At 55.5% G+C, this 14,012-nt stretch overlaps 1 long non-coding RNA gene across 1 annotated transcript; it reads right to left on the reverse strand.

Annotated features, from left to right (window-relative positions):
* Positions 1-657: 657 nt before the first annotated feature.
* LOC121483143 lies at positions 658-13,940 on the reverse strand. Its single transcript, XR_005985698.1, has 2 exons — positions 13,531-13,940; positions 658-1,974 (listed from the first exon to the last, which is right to left on the reverse strand). It is a non-coding gene; the product is annotated as an uncharacterized LOC121483143 (long non-coding RNA).
* Positions 13,941-14,012: the final 72 nt, after the last annotated feature.

Below are 14,012 nucleotides of genomic sequence, written 5' to 3' on the forward strand. Positions count from 1 at the left end.
CCAACACTGGATCCTTGTAGATACAGAAAGTAGCTCTTAGCTCAGCTTTTCCCTTATTTTCCTTCTCTGGATTAAAAGTAAAATGAATGCATTCTAAGCAGAAGCGTTAGTTTTTTTTTCCTCACCCAATTATAATTGCACTTGTTATGTGTTTCCGTCCTGTTCTGGGTTGCGTTGAGGGCCTGCTTTGCATCTAATGGGGGGGATGTGTCCCCTAGAGGGGCAGCTCAGAAATCAGGCACTCGCCCCGTGGAAACTGAGGGCAGTGGGCCTGCGCGGTTCTGTAGGACCAGAGGTGAGGGGCTTCCTGAACCCTCCTGAGATACGGGGGAAACCTGACCTCATTTAGGAAGATGACCTCAGAAGAGCTCTGGTGTTAAATGCAAAACCAAGTGTTTGCCGTTGCTTGTTCATCCTGGTTGTTTTAATAGAAACAACACCCTTTCACACCTATCAGAAGCACTCGGGAGGTGTCTCATTCTGCAAAGCGCGCAGAGACTAGACCATGCCAGCCTCATGTGATCAACGCCTTCCTGCCCCGGCCCGTCTGCAGGGACACTGGACCCTCTCTCTGCGTGTCCCAAGCGCTACCGTGCTGGCGGGCACGGTTGCCACACTTGCGTTACCACAATGACACAAAGATCTGTACCTACGCCGTGCGGTTTCAAAAATATTTTATTTTCTGGAATAGCCATAATGTCTCAGCTTTGTCTTTGTGGCCTCCCTCCGCGTGGGGAGGCGGAAGCTATGACAGGACGACACGGAGGCGCCATACATCACACCTGCGAGACAGAACGATGGTAGCGTTAGAGGAGAGTGTATAAAATGCTCACCAGGGTGCATACGGACAGGATGGGGGGGGTGGGTGTTGCCGGGTTGCACACCGCCGAGTACATTCACGGAGACGCATACACGCCCCGCGTGGCAGGGCCCACCTGAGTTGTCATCCGGTTTCCCTCGGGTTTTCAACCAAGCAGAGGAAAACGACCTCAAAGTCCTTCGTGGCTGCCAGACGGAGGGCAATGCAACTTTTGCCACACGATGCCATTTAGAAAGTGCCTGATGCATTGTAGAGAGTCCAAATGTAACTAACGCTAGGCGTGTTTCTAGAATTTTCCACGACTCTCTTCTTCGTCCATGTGCAAAATCTCCAGTCTGTGTCTTACGGGGTCATTCGTTTCTTCCAGAGCGTGGTTCCTTCTCCTTGCAACAGACTGACAAAGATATCTGGGATATCTTGGCAACACGGGGGACGGGGAGTTCCTTGTGTCTCTTCCTTTGAGCTTTTGCTCCGCACACAGGAGGAGGCCAGAAAGCACTGGGGGAGGTTCGTGTACTTTTTTTTTTTTTTTTTTTTTTTTTTTTTTTTTTTTTTTTTACAGCATGGATTGCTTCTGAGATGAAGTGTGTCAGGCCCCAGCTGCACCTACCTTACCGATGGTATAATCTGAAGCTGATTGTCCTCGGGACGTCTCTAGCCGGGAATAAGAGGAGACACTTCCGATGGGCTGCCCTACGGGCGTTGGAGCCCCTGTGAGTTACGACTATGCACAAGGGGAAGGCTGATGAGAACTTCACAACAGAGTGGGCCAGGCGGGCGGGCAGGGATGGCTGGATGGGACCACTGGGGTGTATGGAGGTTACAGACGCCAACATGGCCCCGGAGGAGACACTGCCCATGAGTCCTGACCGCCTGGTAATGGCTTGGCAAGATGAGTGACAGGGGGGTGGCCTTCACCCTCACTGGTGGTCACCCCACCCTTCACCCCCACAACGCAGCTGGGATGGCATGCTGGCTGGCAGTCTCCAGAAAAGGGCTGAGCAGTGACCTCCGGGGATCCACCCCTCTCCATTGGAGTCCTGGCCTGCCGGTGGCCCACGATGGAGATGTTCTCATACCCTCTTGACTTGTACCTGGAGAACAGGTGAGCAAAGGCTCCACAGCCACCGGAGCTCTCCGTCCCTTCAGGGGCCCTAAACAGGCAGAAAGAGAAAGAAAGAAAACAAACGTGTAAGAGGAAAAACAGGTGAGCAGTCTTCACGGCTACTGAGAAGCCACTTCACCCCGTGTCCACATCTTGGTTCCTAACTCAAGCTCAAATGAAAGAAACCGGGGCTCCCTGGAGAACTGGCTAGTTCCAGGGCTCACGCTTGAAAGACAAAGGATGTGCCTGGAGCATCTTGTGGTCCTAGAAAGTGAGGAGATGCTCAAAACCCAAAATGTTTGGGGACGTGTAAAAGGGACGCAGAAGCCACCCCAAAAGAGATGCCCAATGGCCAACACTGTGACACTTTGAGAATAAAAACGAAATGCCGGGATCCCTGGGTGGCGCAGCGGTTTGGCGCCTGCCTTTGGCCCAGGGCGCGATCCTGGAGACCCGGGATCAAATCCCACGTCGGGCTCCCGGTGCATGGAGCCTGCTTCTCCCTCTGCCTGTGTCTCTCCCTCTCTCTCTCTCTCTGTGACTATCATAAATAAATAAAAATTAAAAAAAATTAAAAAAAAAACCGAAATGCCATTGGGTTGTCACCCAACAGGTAAAATAAATATCCACAGGAGCCCATACCGATGCACCTACATGATTGCATCACACCAACAAATGAGGGAGAAGAGACAAATGTCCCGTGCGGAAGAATTCCAAATAACTGACGTAGGGCCTCCGCCCTCAAGAGGGTAAACTCCTAACCCTTAAGTGTGGGCCGTACACGGTGACTTCCTTCCAAAAGGTATGGGAAGAGGAGGAGAAGTTGGACCAATAGAACCTCAGCCAGATGATCACGATCAATACCCACAGCGGTAGGTCATGCTGACAGTAGGTACCTTTGATAAAATGTGCCCAGGATGGCATTTCATTTCTGTGGTCCTCCCCTCCGAGACCAATCACCCCAGTCTGCTCACGGCCCAAACCTCAGACAAATCCCCATAGAAGACATCCTTAAAAAAAAAGCCTGATCAGTCCTGCTCAAAGCTGTGAAGGTCATCAAGAACAAGGAATATGAAAAAAATAAAAATTAAAAAAAAAAGAACAAGGAATATGAGGAATTCCTCAAGAAATTGTCGAAGAAGCATCACAGCCAAGAGGAACCTAAGGAGACGTGACAACTAATGAAATATGGCGTCCTGGATGGGTCCTGGGGCAGGTCAAGGGCACTAGGTTAGAACTAGGGACACCCAAATAGAAGCCTGGGATTTACCTTCACAAAAAAGGCAGGACGGGGCTTGACATGCGCCTTCACACATAAAATTTTCCGTTCGTGGATTGTTTCCATTCTGCATATGGCTGGACCAAGTGGAACCAAGATCTGGCCATCTGGGCCATCTGAAGCCTTAGGAGACATTCCGTGTAGCCTAGTGGGGCACTCCTAGTCCCTGCTAATCTCTTTTTTGGGGTTCCCACCCCAAAAAGCAACCATCCATCAAAGAAGCAGATCCTCTGGGCACGTGTAAACCCACCGTGCCCCAGCCAGGAATACCCCATGTAGAGAACAACCACGTGTCGAGGTGGTTGATAACGTTCTGTGAGGTCACCTGGCCAGACAGGCAGCTGCCCACCCCCCCGTCTCTCATGCCCATTGACCCCGAGCCCCTCCACTTTGGACAGAAAGTGGCACAAAGTTTTTCCCAGATGGGATGTTCTGAACCTGTAGGACCAAGCCGGACCCAGCGCCTGGGGGCTCCCAAGTGGGGCATGACGATGAGGTCTCATTCATTGGCTTCCGGACCACGACGCGTGGAGCAGAAACTGTCCTGCAGAGCCTCCCGACCCGGGGCACAGCGTGCGCGTCCCTGTGCGTGTGCACGCTCGCTCTCCACCTGGAAGGCCCCCTGGAGGACCGCTTTTTGCCCTTCAGGGCTCCACCGAGGGTCATGTCCTCTGGGAAACCTCGCCGCCACTTCCCGCCCCGGCCCTACTTGGGTTCCAACTCCATGTTTCTGCAGCACAGAGCCGGAGCGGTCTGTCTACCAGGTGTTTCATGGCAGCCTGCCCAGACTTCTGTTCCAGCATGGATCAAAATGTACCGCTATTATCAAATAACCTTGCCGTCTCCCCAACCGGGAATTTACACTCGGGGAATATGAGCCACATCTGGCAGATATTGCGGCTCCTGGAACAGGGAAGGAGGCCAGCAAAGGTTTTAAGTGACTGCTATAGGCTGAATTGTGTCCCCCTCAAAAAGTCACATGTTGAAGCCCTCACCCCCAGGACCTCAGAATGGGACTCTGTTGGGATATAGGGGCCTTTAAAGAGGGGGTTAAGGCAAAATGAGGTCACAGGGGATAGATCCTAATCTGATAGGACTGGGGTCCTTATAAGAAGAGGGGATGAGGACATAGAGATGCACAGAGGGACGACCACGTGAGGACACGAGGAGGAGACGGTGTCTACAAGACCAGGAGAGGGGCCTCGGTGGTGACCGCAAGCCACGTGAGGAGTGGCACTGAAATCGATTGAAATTCAGCACAATTTAAAACCCCGGGGCGCTTGGTGGGTGTAGCCACCCCCAAGTGCTTGGTACCGCCGTGGCTGCAGGCTACAGTGTCAGCCGGAGCAGGTGTAGAGTTCTCACCCGTCCTGTTCTTGGTTGGATTCCTCTCCTCTGACCCTCAAGGAAGCCCTGCCAATAGCTGGTCCTCTCCCAGCTGACCCCAGAAGAAGGCCGTGGGAGGGTGGCGCCACCTGGAAATGACACAACCAATGCCGCGAGAGGCAAGCAGGATCCTCTTCTAGAACTTCCGTACGGGACCCGGCTGCCCACACCCTGACTTTATTCCCGCCTTTGCAGTTCTGGCCTGCTGAAGTGCCAGAGAAGAAACTTCTGGTGTTTTAGGGTGAGTGCGCTTGGGAGAAGACACCACGGCAACCGCGGGAAGCGGATGCAGATGGTGCGGGAGCCGGGCTTGCCCGGACCGTCGGAACCGCAGAGTGGCCCGCGGCCGGCCCGGATGTGCTCCACGCCGCTTTTTTTTTATAACTCAGCTGCGTTCTGACCTCCTTGTCTCAACGGCACCTCCCAGAATCGGGGCAGCCTCTCAAATTGGGGCAAGATCCTCCTCCTGAGAACATGTGAGTTGCGTACGGGCAGGGGGCTCCTCTCAGCCCCCTCACCACCCGCCCCCCCCCCCGGGTGTGCCGATTCCAGTCTGGAAGCCACGGACCGCAGCAGCGACGAGACACGGATTCCACTGAGCCAAACACTGGAGCAGGGGCCCCACTGCCTAATTCCCAGTTCTACCGTTTCCTCCAAACTGGGTGCTTCGTTGATTTCTTGATAAATTATCTCAGTGCAGTATTGCATAGGGACCCAGAGGCCTCAGATAACCGTCCGACCAAGGAGATAAGCACGGTTCACGCGCTGCCATCCCTCCGATGTGCACACGGGTTTTGTTTTGTCTTTGTCCAAACACGCGAACAACAGGGTACAAGACATGCGCACACACAGGCACACACACGCACACACGGTGGCCCTGGGTGAAGACGACGGCTGATCCCTCACAAAATGAAGCTTTGGTCAAAGGCCGGCCCCGCCCCGCCTTCCTCGGTGAGCCCGCTACCTGGGATCCACAGACAAGCCATCGCTCCGGAATGCGACTAATGACTAAACGGGGCACCCCAGATGATTTCTAGGTTAGTATCTGGACCTCCCTCGTTTTTGCTTTGTTCGGAGACAGAGACGCGGTTGGCTGAAGTTCCCTCCACTGGGGATGCCGCCAGGAGTGGGGAAATGTAGGCTTCAAAACAGGTCACCCGGCTCGGAGAGGAAGCAGCTTCTCTTTATAGCACGCTGGACTAAATAAAACCCCGAGTGCTGGAGACGCGGCCTAGGGGACTTTTTTATTCCAGGAGAAGAATAATTATTTCCTAAATATAATTCCTTTGGTATAAGACAGCCCCTCCTCATGGCTCTGCACCCTAGAAACGCAACGATATGACAAAAAGAGAAAGAACCCCCGGACAGAGGAAAACCTCAAACCGCTAATTCCTGTTTTGCACAGTGACATGTGAGCTTCTCCGGAGCATTAGGATCCGGGGCTCTGCCTAAAGAAAAAAGAAAAAAAAAAAAAAAGAAGCAGAAAATTAAAACAAAATAAATCAACACCAAGGAAAGTGTGTAGGGTCGGTCAGTTCTGCAGGAAAGCGATGTGTGTGTTTCTTGAAATCACGGTGCCACGCAAATCCGCAATAATGACCAAATAGTTTACTGGGACATGGCATTAGGGTCATGATACTGGAGAAATGTGTCACTGATGCATGGTCGGGGGCGGGGGACGAAATAGGAATCTCAGCAAAGGATGAGCGCGGATTTGCAAGTACTCGGTGCGTTAAGAGACGGGCACACACTAGAATGCACGTGGCCGTGTACCCGGACACGTCCGTTCGTGGGCTTGGACATCCCGAGGGTGTGCAGCTCCTACCTGCAACCGGGAAGGGCAGGCGGTCCCGGTGGACAGAAATCACAATGAGACAGGTGCATGCGCACGTGCCGGTTTTGCTCAGTCCACCTGCGTGCGGCTGTGTGGGCCCACACGGTATTTCTCGCAGATGAACCGCACACGAGCAAACACAAATCCCCCAGCGTGCTCAGGGCGTGTCTCCGAGTTCTCAGACGGAAGCTTGTGTGCCGATTTGTTGCCATTTTGTGCCGGTTTGTTACCACGGCGCCAGTTAGTGACCACTCTGTGTCACTTTGTTACCACCCTGTTCCGCGCAGCAAAAGTCTACACTGCACAGCGCCCTCTAAACACCTGCACGGGGAAGGACTCAGCGCCACGCGTCCGCCCGTGTGCCTCCCCCATCTTACCCGCGCTACGACGCACTTGATTTTTCCTGTCGTGCTTGTTGTCTCCGAAGTTTTCTGCTTGACTGTCGACGGCGGCTGAGTTTCCCGACGCTGTCATCCTGTTGAGACTCGCTCCGTGGGGCAGGGGCACTCAGGGCAGCGTCGGTGCACGTCTTCTGGGGGTGATGCTCCACGATCGCCTCCGGGCTCAGGCCCATCGCCGCGCAGCAGGTCCCATGCGGGCGCAGGCGCACGGAACGCCAGGTTGAGTCTGGCCCGAGGGTGGGTGACACACAGGGGGGCCCCTGGCCGCAGGCCCTCGGGTCTCTGAGGTCACGGCTCCCATCGCGGCGCTCCTACCCGCGCGGGGACAAACAGCTGACGGCTCACCGCAGGGCTCGCGTGAGAGTCGCGGCCAACAGTCCAGGCCACGGGAGGCGCCCAGCCCGCCGCCGCGCTCGCTCCCAGTCCCCACTCGGAGGGAAAGTGTGAATGGAGAGAATGTAGGGAACAACCGGCCCGGCACAAGTGTGGCTGACCTTTCCCTCCGGGGCCGCCCGCGGATTCAAAGCAGCCCGGTATTTTTGGAAGCCTTTTGGAACGGCCTCCCCGCCCTGCCCAGCCCTCCCCTTACGCTCACAGTATTTTGAGCTTAAAAGCCACATTTATTAAATTGGCTCGCAAACTCCTTCCCCTCCCGGACTTGGCTCCGACCAACGAGGCTGAGGTTTTTCCAAAGCTCCTGGCGTCCGCCCGGAAGGCACCGCGCGCACGTGGGGGCCTCACAGCAGGGCTGGCGTGGCTTGAAAGATGCCACCGCACGTTGCAGAGACGGGGAGCACGGGCGCCGGCGAGTCCCCGTGGGGGACGGACGGACCCCCTGTCTGCAAGTCCTCTCCAGGCGTGTGTCTCGTTGCACGGGACGGTTTTGCTCGTTGCAAGTGTTGACGGATTCCCGCTCCCGCCGCCGGGGCCCCGGGGATGGGGAAGATGGGCAGCCGCGGGCTCCCTGGCACCTCCCGCCTCCCGTGCCCGACGGCGCCCTTCCACGTTCACACACACGTCCACACGCTGTCGCACGTTCCCCTTGCAGCTCCGCGTGACCCACACGACCCATCTGGGCTGGCTGCCCCCCTCGGCCCGCACCTTCGTGCTGGCCATCACCCTCCCGCCCCCCACTTTCTAAGAGGCACTTGCAACCCAGCCCCCCGAAACGTGAGCATCTGGGCCGCAGTGCTCGGCGCGAGAAGACACGAGTGAGAGCTGTCCACCTCCCCCGACCGTGTGACATTCCTTTTTCTTTCTCCTCTTTTTAACTCAAAAGAGGTTTGGAAGCAAAGATCAGACGTCCTGGGTGTTCTTAATCGCCCAGCGTCACTTCTGTTGAATGCTAAAACGTTCGCTTCTGCCAAGGAGTCCTGTGTCTCGGGGACGTGCACCCGGGATGGGCTTCGGGGACTAAGCGCTGGGATGCACGCTCTCTTGTTCGCCCCCGAGCGCCCCCTGCCCCGGGTGACGGCCCAGCCAACGGCCCCCCAAGCGAGCCCCGCCTGGCCACGTGTGGGGCAGCCTGGGCCCGTCCTTGGAATGATAACACTGAGGACGTTCTCTCCGCCGACGGACAGCCAGCCGCTCTGCTGGCGTCACGCACGCCCCCTCTTGCATTCCCAGTGTCCTGCTTCCCTTCCTCTGATCTCCACAAGCGCATGGAATCTATTCCTTCCTATTCATGATCCTTCCCAAGAAGTGGCGGGTCACAGGACGCCCCTCTTTGCCCGGTTGCAGACCCTCCAGGGCAGCAAGGCCGCAGGAGCCACACGACAGGTGTCCCGGGAACGGTCCATCAATGACACAGGATCCAAAGTTCATCCACTCAGCGCTCATAAACCCATTCTCAGTTCCAAAAACATAAAGCATTAAGACAACATTGCTCTAAAACAATTTTTTTTCCCCTGGCACCAGGACCAGGACCGCCAGGTTCCCAAACGTGGCTACACTCTTGAATTCATTGCCTTTTTTTTTTTTTTTCCTATTTGTTATCAGTTTTAGCAATGAGATTCGGGTTTAGCAACTGCACAATAACCCCAGCCTGGATCAATATTAATGGAGAAATGGGTGCAAAGTTGTGTGTTTCTTCCCACTGAGACCTGGACGTGCACTACTTAGAAATATAGTAAGCAGTTATTTTGTCATCCACAAAAAAATTTAAAAGACAAATATTATTGCTGAACCCGAACGAGCAGCTTCCAGATCCTGGCTGCGCTCCTGAATTCGTTCTTTTTTTCCCCATTCGTAGGCTGGTTATCAATATTAATGAAGAAACGGGTGAAAACCTGTATATTTTTTGCCACTGAGACCTGGTGGGGACTACTGACAAATACGTAGTAAGTAGTTGTTTTGTTACCCATTAAAAAAACTTAAAAGATAAATATTATTGCTAAACCTGAATAAGCAGCTTCCAAATCCTGGCCGCACTCCTGAATTCATTCTTTTCCCCCCCGTTTGTACGTTGGTTATCAATATTAACAAAGAAATGGGTAAAAAGTTGTTTATTTTTTTTCCACTGAAACCCATGTCTGCACTGCTTAGAAATGTACAGTATTTTGTCATCTACAAAAAAAAAAAAAACTTAAAAGAGAAATGTTATTGCTAAACCCAAATAAGCAGCTTACAAAACGTGGCCACACTCCTGAATTCATTCTTTTTCTCCCCATTCGTATGCTGGTTATCAATATTAATGAAGAAATGGGTGCAAAGTTGTATATTTCTTCCCACTGAGACCTGAGTGTGCACTTCTTGGAAATATATAGCAAGTAGTTACTTTGTGATCCATAAAGAAAAAAAAAACTTAATAGAAAAATATTGCTAAACGCAAATAAGCAGCTCCCAAATCCTGGCTGTACTCCTGAATTCATTCTTTTTTCTCCCAATTGTATGTTGGTTATCAATATTAATAAAAAAAAATGGGTGAAAAGTTGTTTATTTTTTCCCACCGAAACCTATGTCACTACTTAGAAATATATAGTGAGTGGTTATTGTGTCATCCAATAAAAAAAAAAAAACTTAAAACAGAAATATTATTGTTAAACCCAAATAAGCAGCTTACAAAACGTGGCCGCACTATTGAATTCATTCTCTTTTCCCCCCATTTGTATGCTGGTTAATAATCTTAATGAAGAAATGGGTGCAAACTTGTCTATTTCCTCCAGCAAAACCTGCGTGTGCACTACTTAGAGATACATCGTACTTTGTCACCCGTAAATAAAAAGTTACAAGAGAAATATTACTGTTAAACGTGAATAATCAGCTTCCAAATTGGGGCCACCCTCCTGAATTCCATCTTTCCCCCCCATTCCTATGCTGGTTATCCATATTAATGAAGGAATCGGTGCAACGTTGGTTATTTTTTCCCACTGAGGCCCGGGCGTGCACACTTAGAAATATATCCTAAGTGCTTGTTTGTATCCCATTAAAAAAAAAAGACACTTAACAGAGAAACATTGTTGCTAAACCCAATAGGCAGCGACAACAGAAACACAATGTAAAACTCTGGGGAGAGGCCCCGGAGGTGAGATTTTGTTTACACACCCTCGTCCACACCGCACGTCCACACCGCACGTCCACACCCCTTGCACACGGCCGTGCGAGCGTGCACTCAGCGGCCCGGACACGATCGCCGATTTTCTGGTGATCCCGGGCAAGTTACATAACCTCGTGGTGTGGCCGCACGTTCCCGCCCCGTGTCCGCGGGATCACGAGTGTACCCCGGTTGCCGTGAGGACAGCAGGCCGCCGTGGGAAGCACACCCTTCCCGCCTCACGTCCTGTACGCGAGGGCCTCGCTCTGAAATATGAGGGATCGTGGTTATTTATGGGAAACCGGGCGTTGTATTTTAGGGTTTTTTTCCTTTTTTTGGTTATGATTTTATTTCTTTGGCAGTGGTGCAAGCCACTGTGTGTCTGCTTGCCCGTTAGAAAATGAGGAAGGTGAGAGATTGTACAGATATTTCTGTCTCGACACGCTGTTTAGGCTTTTCCCGGATCATCCTTCTGCGTGGATTCGGGCTTTATGTTACGGGACCCAAGATGGATTTTTAAGGGATGTTAAGTGTTTTTTGAAACAAATGAAATTTCCTTGTGTTTTTGTTTCTTAGGCACGAGATAACCCACAGGGTCAGCACGATCTAGAGGCTCACCGGGGGGCCGGTGGATCCGAATGAGCCCTGACGGACGCGACGGGGAACCGGGCACTAATTTCACAGAAGCAGACAGAGGGCTGACGTGTGAAAGAAATGCGCCCCGTCCGGCCCGGGAGCTCCGGGTGCAAATCCGCCATTGACCGGGGATGACCCTGCACTTCCCAGCCGTGTGACCTTGGCCAGGAAACCGCCTCCACCTGCCTTGGCTTCCGGAGCCGAGACGGGGATGTTTGCAACACGGTGGCCTCTTCCCAGGACGGTGACATAGACCCAGAGGGCCACCCCCTGCAAAGGGCGTTTGCAGACCCCAGAGGGGCTCTGTGGAATGTGAATTATTCTGATCCCTTTGGCCTGCAGGGCTCCAGTCACATCCCGGGCTCCTCGGGGGTCCGTGTAGGGTGGGGACTCCCGTTCCTGTAGCAGGAGCCTCCGGTACCACGTGTGCCTCTGCCATTTGAATTGTGCTGTGTTCTCAGGCAGTGATGACCCTGTCAGCACATGTCCTCATGACTCTCACGTGAGGACATTTTGCTCAATAGTCGTTCACGGCGCCCCCTGTGCGGCCGGGGAGCCCCTCGTGGACGGGGACGCGTTCTCCGGGAAACCGAATCAACGCGACTCTGTTGCGATGGACATGGCGTGTGAGCAAAACCCTCCCGGGGAGGAGCAGGGTGCACGGACCTCAGGAGTCACCGGATGTCAGCAGAGTGTCAAGTCCTGCGTGTGCAGCAGGCGTCGCATCATTCGCCGCATGGACCGACCACCCGGCCACATGGAAAAATCCTGGAGGCTGCCACTTATATAATTTTTGACTATTTTCATTGTAACTGTGTTTCCTCGTCCCTCCGAGACGTGCCCTGGGAGTGACCCAGCTCCCCCTGCACCACACACACACACACACACACACACACCACAATTTCCTCTCGGGGAGGCTCACCCGAGACCCACGCCATGTCGTGTTGGTCGCCTTGCTTTCCCCGACTGACTGGCCCACAGGGTGTGTGTCTGTGTGCATGTGTGTGTGTGTGTGTTGGGTATAATTTTGGATCTCGATTCACGTGCTGTGCGTGGGATGCAGACGCGTGGAGCTCCGGTGGCCTTTCCTCCTCTGCGGGAGCCATTCCAAGGCCCCCGCGTTCTGGGAGGTGGTCCTCCAGCCTTTACGCTCCGCTTGCTGCCTAATCTCACCTGGTGCCTGGGGCACGGGGCTGCCTCCCAAACCTCTCACAGATGTCTGTGCAGCATTTCCACGGCGCTGCTTGGGACTGAGTTGGTGTTTGGAGAGTGGAGCTGGAGGGGTGTGTGTGTGTGTGGTGTGCGTGGGGTCCCTGGGGAGATTTTGGGTTCGGGGCACGGCCTTGTAGACGTGCACCCTGTATCTCAGAGGAGCTCTATCTGGGCAGCTCCCCTGAATCCCCGAATAATGCATTTGCACCCGTGGCAGCGTTAGGGGTGTGTGCGCAGGGGGCTCTGCAAACCTTTCTGTGCTTTCTCGAATCCCTTTCCTCATGTTGGAAATGGGCCTTCCAGCCTCTTCCTCCTCCTCCTCCCCGGCGTCCTCCCGCACTGGATCCTGGAAACAAGCCCTCCCGTGTTGCAAAATCACTCAGCGTCTCCACACCCGCGGTAACTACAGGAGAAACACCACCACACTGGCGCCAGCCCCAATCCTACCCGCCCCACACACGCCGCATCAGACAGTCTGGTCCCCGCTTTGGGCTTCGCAAGGTTCCCGGGGACAAGGAGTCTCTGCGTTTTTCCGCTCTCCTTAACCCTCAAGCGGCTGGAAGTGGTGGAGAGGAAAAAGCATGAGGGGAATGCGTGGCACACGGCAGGCTTTGCAAGGTCCCCCTCCCCGGCGCGTGTGGGGTGCAGGCAGCCCGTGCAGGAGAGGGGGACCCACACCCCCTGCTCGCCCTGATTCCCGGGGAAGGCACCCCAGTCTCTGCAGACGCCTGCATCGGCAGCCGGTTTAAACGCGCTGTTTTTCCTCGCAGGTCCTCTGTGCACACCCGCCTTCCAAGGGAGGCATTTTTTTTTCTTTTTTCTCTCTCTCTCTAGCTAACAAGCTATTTATTTAAGTCACAAACTTGCTCGGGCGCGCTTGGTGGAGGGCGAAGCTCGCGTTGGTCCCATTGGTGTCTGTCGTGTGTGTGTGGGGGGGGGGGAGGCAGGGGTGCGGGGACTCCAAAGCAAGCCCCCTTCCTGAGCTGTGCACCCCCCTCGTGGGGGCCTCCTCGGTGGGGCGCACCCACCTCCCCACCGATCTGTGCAGTGTTGTTTGCAATTGCAGCTCTCGCCGCGCAGGGCTGCCCGGGGTGGGGGGGAAACTGAGCGCCCGGGTCCCCGCGCCCTCGGGCGAGGCCCCGGCACCGGGCAGCGCGCGCGGCGCAGGTGTGGCCCCGCGGCTGGAGCGCCCGTGCGCCCTCGGACCCCAGGCGCGGGCGGCACCTGCCCGGGAGGGAGTCGGGGCGCAGCGCCCACCCGGGGCCGGTCCCGCAGCGCGCCCGGCGCCCCGGCGAAGTTGCGGCTCCCCGCCCGCGCGCACTCACCGGCTCTCCGCGCTCCGATCCTGAAGGTCACGGCCCGGCGGCGGCGCTGGAGGTGGCGGTGGCGGTGGTGGCGGAGCTGCAGGCGGCGGCGGGCGCGCGGCGGGGCCCGGGGCGGGGGGCGCGCGGCCCCCATGCCCGGCGCGGCGGCGGCCCTCGGGGCGGGGCGCCCTCAGCGCGGCGGGGCCCGGGCGCCGCGGGGCTCAGATGCCGTGGTCGCAGTCCACATCGCGGCAGATGTACCAGAGGATCACGTAGAGGATGAGCAGGATGGCGAAGATGAACAGAGCCACCAGGATCGCCTTGGTCACCGGCGAGATGAGCGACTGCATGGCCCCGGCGGGGCGCGCGGGCGGGCGGGGGGCGCGCGGGGGCGCGGGGCGCGGCGCTCACGACCCCCGAGCGCGCCCGGAGCCCCGCGCCGGCCCCGCGCCGCATCCGCAGTGCTCCGTGCCGGGGACGGGCGCCCGCGCTCGGCCGCGCTG

The sequence above is a fragment of the Vulpes lagopus genome, chromosome X (assembly GCF_018345385.1).
Source record: "Vulpes lagopus strain Blue_001 chromosome X, ASM1834538v1, whole genome shotgun sequence".
In the NCBI taxonomy this organism is placed as follows: Eukaryota; Metazoa; Chordata; class Mammalia; order Carnivora; family Canidae; genus Vulpes; species Vulpes lagopus.